The 11,022-nt window shown below is 40.8% G+C and overlaps 1 long non-coding RNA gene across 1 annotated transcript; it reads left to right on the top strand.

The window, feature by feature from the left end:
* Positions 1 to 1,270: 1,270 nt before the first annotated feature.
* On the top strand, positions 1,271 to 6,945 carry LOC138427588 (uncharacterized). The gene is made up of 3 exons (XR_011252074.1): positions 1,271 to 1,596; positions 4,448 to 4,589; positions 5,613 to 6,945. It is a non-coding gene; the product is annotated as an uncharacterized lncRNA (long non-coding RNA).
* The last annotated feature ends 4,077 nt before the right edge of the window (positions 6,946 to 11,022 follow it).

The following is an 11,022-nucleotide window of genomic DNA, read 5'->3' as shown; positions in this document are numbered from 1 at the left end:
TTAAGCCAGTTTTTTCACTCTCTTCTTTTACCTTCATCAAGGGGCTCTTTAGTTCAAGTCACATTCCTCTATCTTTAAACCTGTCTGTGACTCCCCTCCTATTAGGATCATGTCCAAACTTCATCTATTGCTCGGCTTGTCAGAAAGATTTCTTACTCTGCTTTCAAGCACGCAATCTGATGTCATCACACTCTTACTTTACATCCTTTATTGACTCTCAGTGTCCATAGGATAAATCCCATGGGTGGATGGATCTCTGCACGGATCACAAGGCCTTCTGGGGGTTGGACCTGGCTTCATTCCTGCCACGTCCTACCTTACACCCTCTGCTATGGCTTATAGTCTCACAAACATCACATGCCATCATATCTGCCAATCTTTGTTCAAACTGTTCCCTTTGCCTGAAATTCTTCTTCCTCTGCTCCTCTTGTTGCCTAGATCAGTACTCCCCAAAGGTTCCCATGGCATCACCTTGGGCTCTTGTTAAAATTCAAATTCTGATTCATTAGGCCTCAAAAGGGGCTATGGATTCCGTATTTCTAGACACTGATGCTACCGTCCGTGGACCACACTTTGAATAGCAAAGGCCTAGACCACACTTGGGCTTTCCAGGTAGCACTAGCGGTAAAGAACCTGCCCATCAATGCAGGTAGGCTTAAGAGACATGGGTTCAATACCTGGGTTGGGAAGCTCCCGTGCAGGAGGACACAGCAACCCAGGCCAGTATTTTTGCTTGGAGAATCCCATGGACAGAAGAGCCTGGCGGGCTGTATTCCATAGGGTCACACGGATTTGGACATAACTGAAGTGACTTAGCACGCACACATACAGACCACACTTGGCTTTCAAATGTCAGCAAAGGATTATTATCTCTCTGAAGCCTTTCCTGAAACTTGCAGGAAGAATTGATTCCTTTTTTTCTATCCACACCTATAGCTTCCCACGACCTTTATTAAAACACAGGTGACATTTGATTGCATTTTAACTCAGTGTCCATCTTCCTCTTCTAGACTGTAAGCTCCTTTTAGGCAGGGATCTTGGCTTAGTCATCCTTGGATTGCCAGCCTCAGCACAGTGTCTGGCATGGAGTTGGCAGTCAGTTCAAATATGTTGAGTGTAGAGTCATCCTCAGAAATGTGAAAAGTATATTTACATTTAGAATTTTCTTTCTCCTCAACTTTCTGATAGAAGACTTAAGCATACTAAAATAGAACTCCTTTAGCTGCAAATACCCAACTCCTATTTGCTTTCTCAAACTGGCTCAAGTAGCTGGGAGGGAGAGACTCTGAGAAGCTCACAAAATTGAAGAAAGAGTCAGACAACTGGGCCTTAGAAGGGCCAGGCCCAGTGACCTCTGACTCAGGGACTCAGTGACCTTTTCCCAAGGAGGCTGAGTTGGCTTCCATACATCTTTTATTTCTGCTGGTCTCTGCTTCTTTTTGTGTTGGCCTTTGAATCCCCTACTGCAGACAGGCCTCTTCCAAGCAACTAGGCTCTGGGCCTTCAGAAGACTCAATTTAGCATCGCTGCAAGAACGTCTCACGCCCACCTCTCTGGGCATGGAAGGTGTGAGCGTAGAGTGATCCAACAGTGCAGGTAAGGCGTGCGCAGGCACGTGTGTGTGTGTGTGTGTGTGGGTGTGTATGCCTGTTTACAAGTATGTGTGGTGGGGAGGTGGAATGGGGATGAGGATTGAGCAACCAGGTCTTTTAACAGAAGAAAGGTCATGAAAATCTTGCTACTGTAAAAGGACTAGCTACTCTAGTCAACTAAACAGCCTGAAGTTCAGAAAAACTGTCATTAACATAAAGCAGGGAAAGAGGAGGCAGACGGAGGGGCAGAAAGGAGGCCAGATACAGGGTGGTTGCATTCATCTTCTCCCTAGGGGCAAACATTTTGCTTCTGTTTGGAGTATTTGAACCAAATTTCCATCCAGAAGGACGAATCATCACATCTCATGCGCATTCACTAATGGCATGCTAGAAAACTCACAGCAGCAACACATGACTCTTGAACTACTTCCCAGCTTTGGTTTGCTTGTCTGTGAACCATGACTAATACTAGTACCCACCTCACAGAGGTGTTGGGAGGCTTAAACAGCAATACGCATATGAAGCACTGATATTTACGGAGCTGAAAGTAAGTGTGCAAAGCAGGAACCACTGTTCTTATTTAGAGGTTCTCAGAGATTAAGTAACTTGCCTTAGGTCACAAAATTTGTGGATTATAGAGTGGAGTTTCAAACTCTGTCTGTCTGATTTCTGGGCCTTGTCCCCTTTTCGCTAGAGCCATAAAGAGAAGTCACCTCATACTGGGGTTCAAGGAGAGAGGAGAAATGTCTCCCTACTTGTCATGGCCTGTAATCACCCAGGAACACAGTTGGACTGTGGTTCCCCTGAGAGTCCCTGAGAGGGAAGAGAGAGGTGTTTGCCCAAGACCACCTAAGCAAGCCTGTCTTTACCATGGTGTCTTCACCTTTAAAAGAAACTACAGATGAGGGGAAACTCCTGGGAGTACATTTTTGTAATAGTAGAAATAGTTTACCGAAAAGAAATGCTTCTCTATGAAAAGAAAATGATCTAGCAATATTCCACATTTAAATACTGAATTGTTTGCCCAGCAGTTGTGCTGTTGCCAGTTTTAAAACTCCGTACCAACTCCCTCTTCATATCACTTTCTTGTACCAAGTGTCTGGCTGGCTCAGGGAATACTAATAGCTAATATTAGCCTAAGCAAAAACATAGCCAAGACAATTAACTGGTTGCTAAAAAGAGATAACATTATACACACTTAAGCCAATGAAGAAAACTTGGGGGACTGTCCATCAGTTTATATTAGTCCCTTCTGGACTTTCTTCAGATACACGGAATCTGTAGAGAAGTCATATGCTGTTTTTACGTATCTCAGCTATTACCTATGGCTTTCAAGGACCTTTGGAGTAGAGGGGCGCTATAGCTAGACAACTCTAGCCATTACTCTATTCTCGTAACTAACTTTGAGATAAAAACAAACAAAACAAAACCCACCCAGAAACAAGAAGATAAAACAGGGAAAAAAGACAATTCACAAACCTTTCTTTTCTTTCTTGAACCTTGTGTTATGATTATTTTTACATATTTTACATGCTGAGAGCCAGCTCATTGGAAAAGACTCTGATGCCAGGAAAGATGGAGGGTAGGAGGGCAGGAGGAAAAGGGGGTGACAGAGGATGAGATGGTGGAATGTCATCACTGACTCTAAGGACATAAGTCTCAGCAAACTCTGGGAGATAGTGAAGGACAGGGAAGTCTGGTGTGCTGCAGTCCATGAGGTTGCAAAGAGTCAGATACGACCAGTAACTGAACAATAACAACATATTTTAGAACCATTTTATCTTTAGCGTGATCTTAAATCTAAGTAGCCGTCAAGAAAAAATAGTGACGGTAAACACATATACGTCTCCTCTGACTTTCTTTAGTCACTCTGAAACCATTTCTGGAAAAATCTAAGTTGAGTGGTTTGTCAGTATGACTGCCGACTGAAAACTCAGACTCTCGAGTGTCTGAAGACATACCCAGAGCAGCTGCCATATCCTGGGCACACATGGGTCCCAGGCAAAAGCCAGGACTTCTGTATGTTTCAACTCATTCCATCCTAACAGCAATCCTATCAGATAGGGTTTTCCTTACGCCTATTTTATAGATGAGCAAATCAAGGCTTATATCATCTTGCCTAAGTCATCCAGCAAGGAAGTGAGGAGCTGTGATTTCAACCCATAATAATGATAAAATAATAATTAACATTTATTAAGCATTTATCATCTTCCAGGAATTCTTCTAAATGCTTTACCCACCTTAACTCACTTAAATAAAAACTCATTAAGGATGTTGCTTTATTAAAATTGCCTTTGCTGTAGGAGGCCATGCTTAGTGCATGGGGTCAGGCCAAGGGTTCTTCAAGGTCATTTCCAAGTGGAAAATCAACGTCTAGAAGCAGCAAGGGCCTAAGGGCCCAGAAAGCCTGGTCAGTTGTGGGGCAGGACAGGCACTTTGGCTGCTATGGATGTCATCGAGCCGCATCAGATGTTAAAGGCCAGTGCATACCAATGTTGGTTATATTTACACAGTGGGCTAAAATTAGCTGGCATGTCCTCCTGGCAACTGGGAAGATATAAGGCTCTCATTTATCTAGCAATGCTAATTTTGGCAAAACCCAAAATGGTCCTTTTGCTCTTCTCAGCAGATAGGCATTCAATAACAATAACATCCCTTTCCTTCCTCTTCCTCTTCTCTACATTTTAGGAAATTTCAAATATAAATCCTGGCTGACTTTGGTTGAGGACAGATACTTATAGACATGGAAACCTAATGGGGATCCTGTAGGCAGAAGGATTTAGGGAGTCCTCTGGGTTAGAAACAGAACAAAAATAAAATAAAAATATATTACTTTCTGTTTTCCATCAACACAGGAAGATCAATGAACTTAGAAGGGCACTAGCTGGAATGCCGGCACCATGAGTTCAACAGAAACATCTGGGGGAGGACTGCATGAAGGCCCTTAACTCCGCGGTAAACGCCACCCAGGTGGAAGCTGGCCTAGATCCATTCCGGGTAGGGACTGTGAATGTCACCATCTCTTTGAAGTGTGAAGTCTGTCTTGAAAAGAGTGAAGTTTTATGGGTTCAACAGGAAAGAGTGATGTGATCAATTAGTGGTTTCTACCAAGAAGTAATAGCAGGAGATGTGGCAGGTATTTGACAGACCTATTGATTGGAAATGAGAAGAAGCCAGATTGAGGAGTTAAATAGATTTGTGTTCCTGAGTAGCCTGGGAAGGTAGAAGAGAGTCAACTTGAATTTACTGCTCAACTCTAGACTTGTCTTTAAAGGATGCTATGGTATGAATGTTTGTGCTCCCCTCAAATCCATATGTTGAAACACTAATGCCTGATGTGCTGGGGAGAAGGTGGTACCTTTGAGAGGTGCTTAGGGTGGAGGGTCCTGAGGGTGGAGCCCTCATGAATGGGATTAGTGCCCTTATAGAAGAGGCCTGAGAGAGCTTACTCATATGTTCTACCATGGAGGACACAGGGCCAGGGCCAGATACAGACCCAGCAGAGGGCCCTCACTAGAAGGTTAGCCATGGTGGTGGTACCTTGATCTTGGACTTCCAAGCCTCCAGAAATGCCAGCAATTAATGTCTGTTCTTTAAAAGCCATCCAGTCTGTGGCATTTTCCTACAGCAACCCAAACAGCTTAAGACATAGGTTATAAGGGAAAGCCAGCAATGGTAACATTTGTATTGAGTACTTGGTATCTCAGAATGGCTAAATGAATAAACAGAGAAGATCCAGAAGGAACATCTGGAAAATTAGTGAAGTTTCAATAAAGTGCTAGAATGATCATATTAGGGGGGTTAGAAGGATAGAAGACTGGGAAAGGAGAGCAAATCATCTTGCATCAGGAGAGTGTAACATATATCTGAAAAACAAAACTTTGCATATTTTTCCATTGTTGGCCTCCTTTCAACTCATACTTGCTATTATTATGTTAAACTTTGTGGAAATGGATACTCCTTCCACTTTGCTGTTTATATTTTGGCTTTACAGTGGTGTCTCTTGACTTGGCTTCCCAGGTGGTGCCAGTGGTAAAGTATCCGTCTGCCAGTGCAGGAGACACAAGAGACTGGATTGGGAATGGATTGGGAAGATCCCCTGGAGTAGGAAATGGCAACTCGCTCCAGTATTCTTGCCTGGAAAATTCCATGAGTAGCATGCCTATGGGGTCTCAAAGACTCAGACATGACTGAGCACGCACTCACACTGCCCTGTGCTTGGCACATAAATTTGTATTCTATATGCACGTGAATGTTTTTAAAGAGTTAAATTTATAAACCTACACTTAATGGCCGTGCTTGTGACAAACTTGGAGATATCTCTTTCTCTAGTACTTGTGTGGGTTACTTTCTTATTCAGATCTTTGGAATTCATTTTGGTGTATGGTACAGTCCATAGATTCAGTTTTACTTTTCACCAGCTGGCTTCCCATTTGTCTGAACATTGAATGTCTGTTTCTCAGTTGTACCCAACTCTTTGTGACCCCATGGATCGGAGCCTACCAGGCCCCTCTGTACACAAGCTTCTCCAGGCAAGAACACTGGAGTGGGTTGCCATTTCCTTCTTCAGGTCTGAGCATTATTTGTTGAATAATACTTTTTTCTGACTAACTTGAAGTGTCCCTTCAACAACTTGTGAAATTTCTCAATTTCTTTGGATCTGTATCTGGCTTTCCATTCGGATCCACTATTTACTAATTCACTTACCACACTGCCTAAATTATTGTAGCTTCATAATATGCATTACTACACACTTAAATTTCTTTTCTTTTTTTAGAATACTTTTGACTAATTTTTTCCCATATAAAATTTAGAACTAGGTGTCTAGTTTCAAATAATTTCTATAACCAATTTTATTGGGTAGTTTTTCAGAAGTATAGGCCAACTTTGGGAGAATTGACATTTTTATGCCCTGATGTTTCCTATCTAAGAACAAAGCAGATGTCCTGTTTGCCAAAGTCTTCTTTTGTGTCTTCCAGCATATGTTCTCTATCATATTGTTTCTTATAAGCAATATAGAGTTTGGTTTATTTTTATAAATAAATTTTTATTGTGGTAAAATACATATAATGTAATATTTACAATCTTAATGATTTTCAAGTATATGGTTCAGTGGTATTAAAGACGTTCATAATGTTGTGAAATTATCACCACCATCCATCTTTGTAACTCTTTTAATCTTTCAAAACTCAATGCAGTTTTATCTTAACAGATGGTTTTAGCCCATTTACAATTGTTGATGTGACTGATATGTTAGAAATTAGGTCCTCCATGTTGTTTTATATTATATGTGGTAGGAATTATAATGACCTTATGCTTTCTGTTTGGGGAGCTTAAATAAAGTCCTATACTGTATGATTCGTGTCTTCTTTGCTCTATTTATCTGTCTTTGTGTTAGTGGTATATTATTTTGAACCAGAGTCTCCTGCATTGCAAGTGGATTCTTTACCAGCTGAGCTACCAGACAAGCCACTATTCCGATTACTTTTAGGTTATGAGTAAGTCTTGATGTCTGGTAATAGAAGTCCTCCAATTTGCTGTATTCTTTTCATTTTTTATATCTAGTGAAATACATTTGAGTTCAAGTAATAGATGCAAATTTACGTGCATATACCTGCACAGACATAAATAAATGGTGCTCGAACCCCTTCTTACAAGTTTGCTGTGATGGTTCTGTGAGTTCAGGTAGGTTAGGACATTTTGTAGGAACCATGCCTCGTTTCCTATCCCTGATTCGAATAACCTACGTGTATGCTTAGTTGCTCAGGAGTGTCTGACTGTTTGTGACCCAAGGACTGTAGCCTGCCAGGCTCCTCTATTCATGGGATTCTCCTGGCAAGATTATTGGAGTGGGCAGCCATTTCCTTCTCCAGGGGATACCCAGGGATCGAACTCGGGTCTCCTATATTGCAGGGAGATTCTTTACCATCTGAGTTAGCAGAGAAGCTCAAAATAATCTACAGTTAAAGGCAAATCAGAAATTCCTCTTCTCCAAAGGCTAGGTTTCTGAGAGTTGGAGGGATAGAAGAATAGCAGAGGAAACAGGGGAGTTGTCGTAATTGTTAAAGGGAATCAGCCTCTCAGGAATTTTCCAGATCGGTTACAATCTAAAGAGGGTCAGAATTTCAAAACTCACTCAAGACAATGGCCATTCCAATTAGCCCAAATGCTTATGGCTAATTAAATTATTTGTAATCAGAACACCTGGCTAAAATCCAGCTCTTCCACTTCCTGTGTGACATTGGGTAAATCATTCAACCTCACTAAGTTTTGTTATCCATAGATGGGGATGTTATTGTTGCTTTTGTATATATAATAGAATCGCTTTACCATAATCACATATGACAGGGGACAGGAAGAGGAGCAGGGCTGTGGGGAGAACGTTTATGCTATAGAGAAGACATCACAGAGCTACAGTCAAAATTGCCAGTGTTAAGGGTCAGGAGTGGAGTTTACGGCAGGTAACCAGGGCGCAAGAGTTGCCACCAAACTGGGCCAGCGTAGCAGAAGCTGGGAGAAGGGTTTAGCCCAGCAATTGTGTGGCGGAAAGCAGGGTGCACAGGAAGGGTAGCACATGTGTGTATACCACAAAAAATGTCCTGGTAGTCAGGCAGAGACAGTGAAGCAAAGGAAAGCTGAAGCCGGGGTAAGATGAGAAGGAGAGGAAGGAGGGTGCATATTTTTTCATTTGAACCAGGAGGCAGGAAGCAGCAGTTAGGGGCAGATGTTTTAAGATGGCAACATTGCTTATGGAAAGAGAGTTCCCACCCAATGTTTTCTATTTTTCCCAATGTAAAAATCAAACAAAGTCATCAGTTGAAAATAGGGATGAAGTATTGAGAAATGAACGAGGGCATGACAATACGCTGCGGTATTGCCTGGAGCATCCCCACAGAAAGAGGAGCCTGGTGGGCTACAGTCCATGGGGTTGCAAAGAATCAAACATGACTGAGCTATTGAGCACAGCACAGCATTGAGAAATGAGGAAAGAGGTGGTGAATAACTTGCTTTTTGTATAATCCAAGGGTAGGGAAAGAGGCTAGGCTTTATTATTTTAAAATGGTAAAGTGTAAAAATCTTAAATAACTCCCTCACGCTTGACTTTCTGTTTCCCCAGTTTCCCTTGCTTTCTTCCTACACAGCTTCTTTACCCTCCCATCCTTTCCAGTATCCACTTCCCCTTCTTGGTTAATTCCTCTCTTTCTCACAGCCCTCTGCCCCTCTTTAACTTATGTCTAGCAAATCACTCCCTCAAACTTCAACAAGATTTATCTTTAATATATTAAGATGATATAGCTTGAGGAGTAATTGAATTTTTATAATTTCATCTTATTTTCCTTGTTGATTTATTAATTTTAACTGTTTTACTGATTGCTTTAGGGTTTATAGAATTCATCATTAATTTATCAGAATCTATATGCAAGTGATATTATGCCACCACATGTATGATATTAGAATCTTACAACAATAAACTTTCATTTCTCCCTTCTCAGGTTTTATGGTATAATTGTCATACATTACACACACACGCCTGGGTGTGTGCATTCACAAACACACACACTATAAATCCCATACTACAATGTTATGTTTTGTTTACACGATTATCCTTTAGTGTTAGTCAGACTTCCTTGGTGGCTCAGGTGGTAAGGAGTCCACCTGCAATGCAGGAGACCAGGGTTTGATCTCTGGGTTGGGAAGATCCCCTAGGGAAGGGACTGGCTATCCACTCCAGTAATCTTGCCTGGAGAATTCCATGGACAAAGATACCACTACAACATTAACTTTTTGTTTAAACAAGTGTCCTTTAGAAGAGATTTAAATAATAAGGAAAAATATTTATTTATCCATGTCACTACTTCCAAAGCCCTGCTTTACACAATCCATATTTCCACCTAGCAAAATTTCTGCTGATTTTTCTTATAGTGTGGATGTGCTGGTGATGAATTCTTTCAGCTTCATTATTTCTGAAAATGGTTTTATTTCATTCTTGTTTCTGAAAGGTATTTTCTCTGGGTATATAATTCTAGGTTGAAGGTTTTTTTCAGGTAATCTAAAGATGTTGCTCCATTGTCTTCTCACTCACATTAATTCTTATGAGAAATCTCTCCCTCTGATTTGTTCTGCATCATTGATATTGAACAATTTGATTACATGATACTTGGTGTACTTTTTTTTTTTAGATTTTACTATGTAAAATTTACTTTTTAAAATAAAAATTGTATAACACCAGCACCTACTCTTCAATCCGTTAATTTATGAAACTATTCTCTCTTGTAGAATATACATTGGCACTTAGCATACTTTTAAAAAATATTTCTTGTGTTTAGGATTTGATGACCTTCTTGGATTTGTAGGTTCATAATTCTCATCAAATTTGGAAATTTTAAGTCATTATTTCTTCAAACATTTTTCTGATCCTCCCCTCCTTTGGGGACTGCAGTTATATTAAGTTATCTAAAGTTACCCACAGCTCATTGATGCTGTACTCAATTAAAAATTCTCTTTTTGTTCTGAGCTTCATTTTGAATAGTTTCTACTCTATTGTCTTCAAATTCACTAATTTTTTTCTTCTTCAATGTCTAATCTGCCATCAATTCCATCCAAAGTATTTTTCATCTCATATATTGTAGTTTTCATCTCTAGAAGTTGGAGTTTTAAAAATACATATTTCTTACTCTTTGAACATATGGAATCGACTTTAATGTCCTTGTCTGCTAATTCTAACATCTGTGTGAACTCTAGGTTGATTTTAATTGATTTATTTTTCATTAAGAGTTGTATTTCCCCGCTTCTTTTCAGGCATGGTAATATTTCACTGGATACCAGACACTGAATTTTACTTCATGGGGTTTCAGTATTTTTGCATTACTATAAATATTCTTGACCTTTTTTTCTTGGGACCCAGTTAGGTTATTTAGAAATATTTTGATCCTTTTGAGTCTTGCTTAAAGATTTGGCAGGACTGGAGCAGTGACCAATTGAGGGCTAATTTTTGCCTCCTACAGAAATAAGTCCTTTCTGGGTACTTTACCCGTTGCTCCATGGATAATGAAGTTTTCCAGTCTGGCTTGTGAGAACAAGTACTGTCCCTAGCTATATGTGATTGTCAGGCAGTATTACCTCGAGTCCTTTTGGGTCTTTCTTTCCCTAGCCTCATGCAATTTTTTCCCCTTGCCTGCACTGATCGATACTTAGCTGAATTCTCAGAGGGGCCTCTCTGAAGACGTTCAGAGTGCTCTCTGCACGCTGCCTCTCCTCCCCAGCATTCAGCCCTGCGAACTCTAGTTGCCTTGATCTCTCAGACGCTTGCCTGCACCCCTCAACTCAAAGAGTCCAGGGAACTTTACCCATGTTTCCTCACCACTGCACTGCAGTCTGTGAAACTGCTCAGCTCAGTAAGCCGAGGCAATCAGTGCTCATCTTGTTTGCT

The sequence above is a fragment of the Ovis canadensis genome, chromosome 22 (genome assembly GCF_042477335.2).
Source record: "Ovis canadensis isolate MfBH-ARS-UI-01 breed Bighorn chromosome 22, ARS-UI_OviCan_v2, whole genome shotgun sequence".
Lineage (NCBI taxonomy): Eukaryota > Metazoa > Chordata > Mammalia > Artiodactyla > Bovidae > Ovis > Ovis canadensis.
Note: the sequence above shows the minus strand (reverse complement) of the source record. Positions and strands in the feature narration are given on the sequence as shown.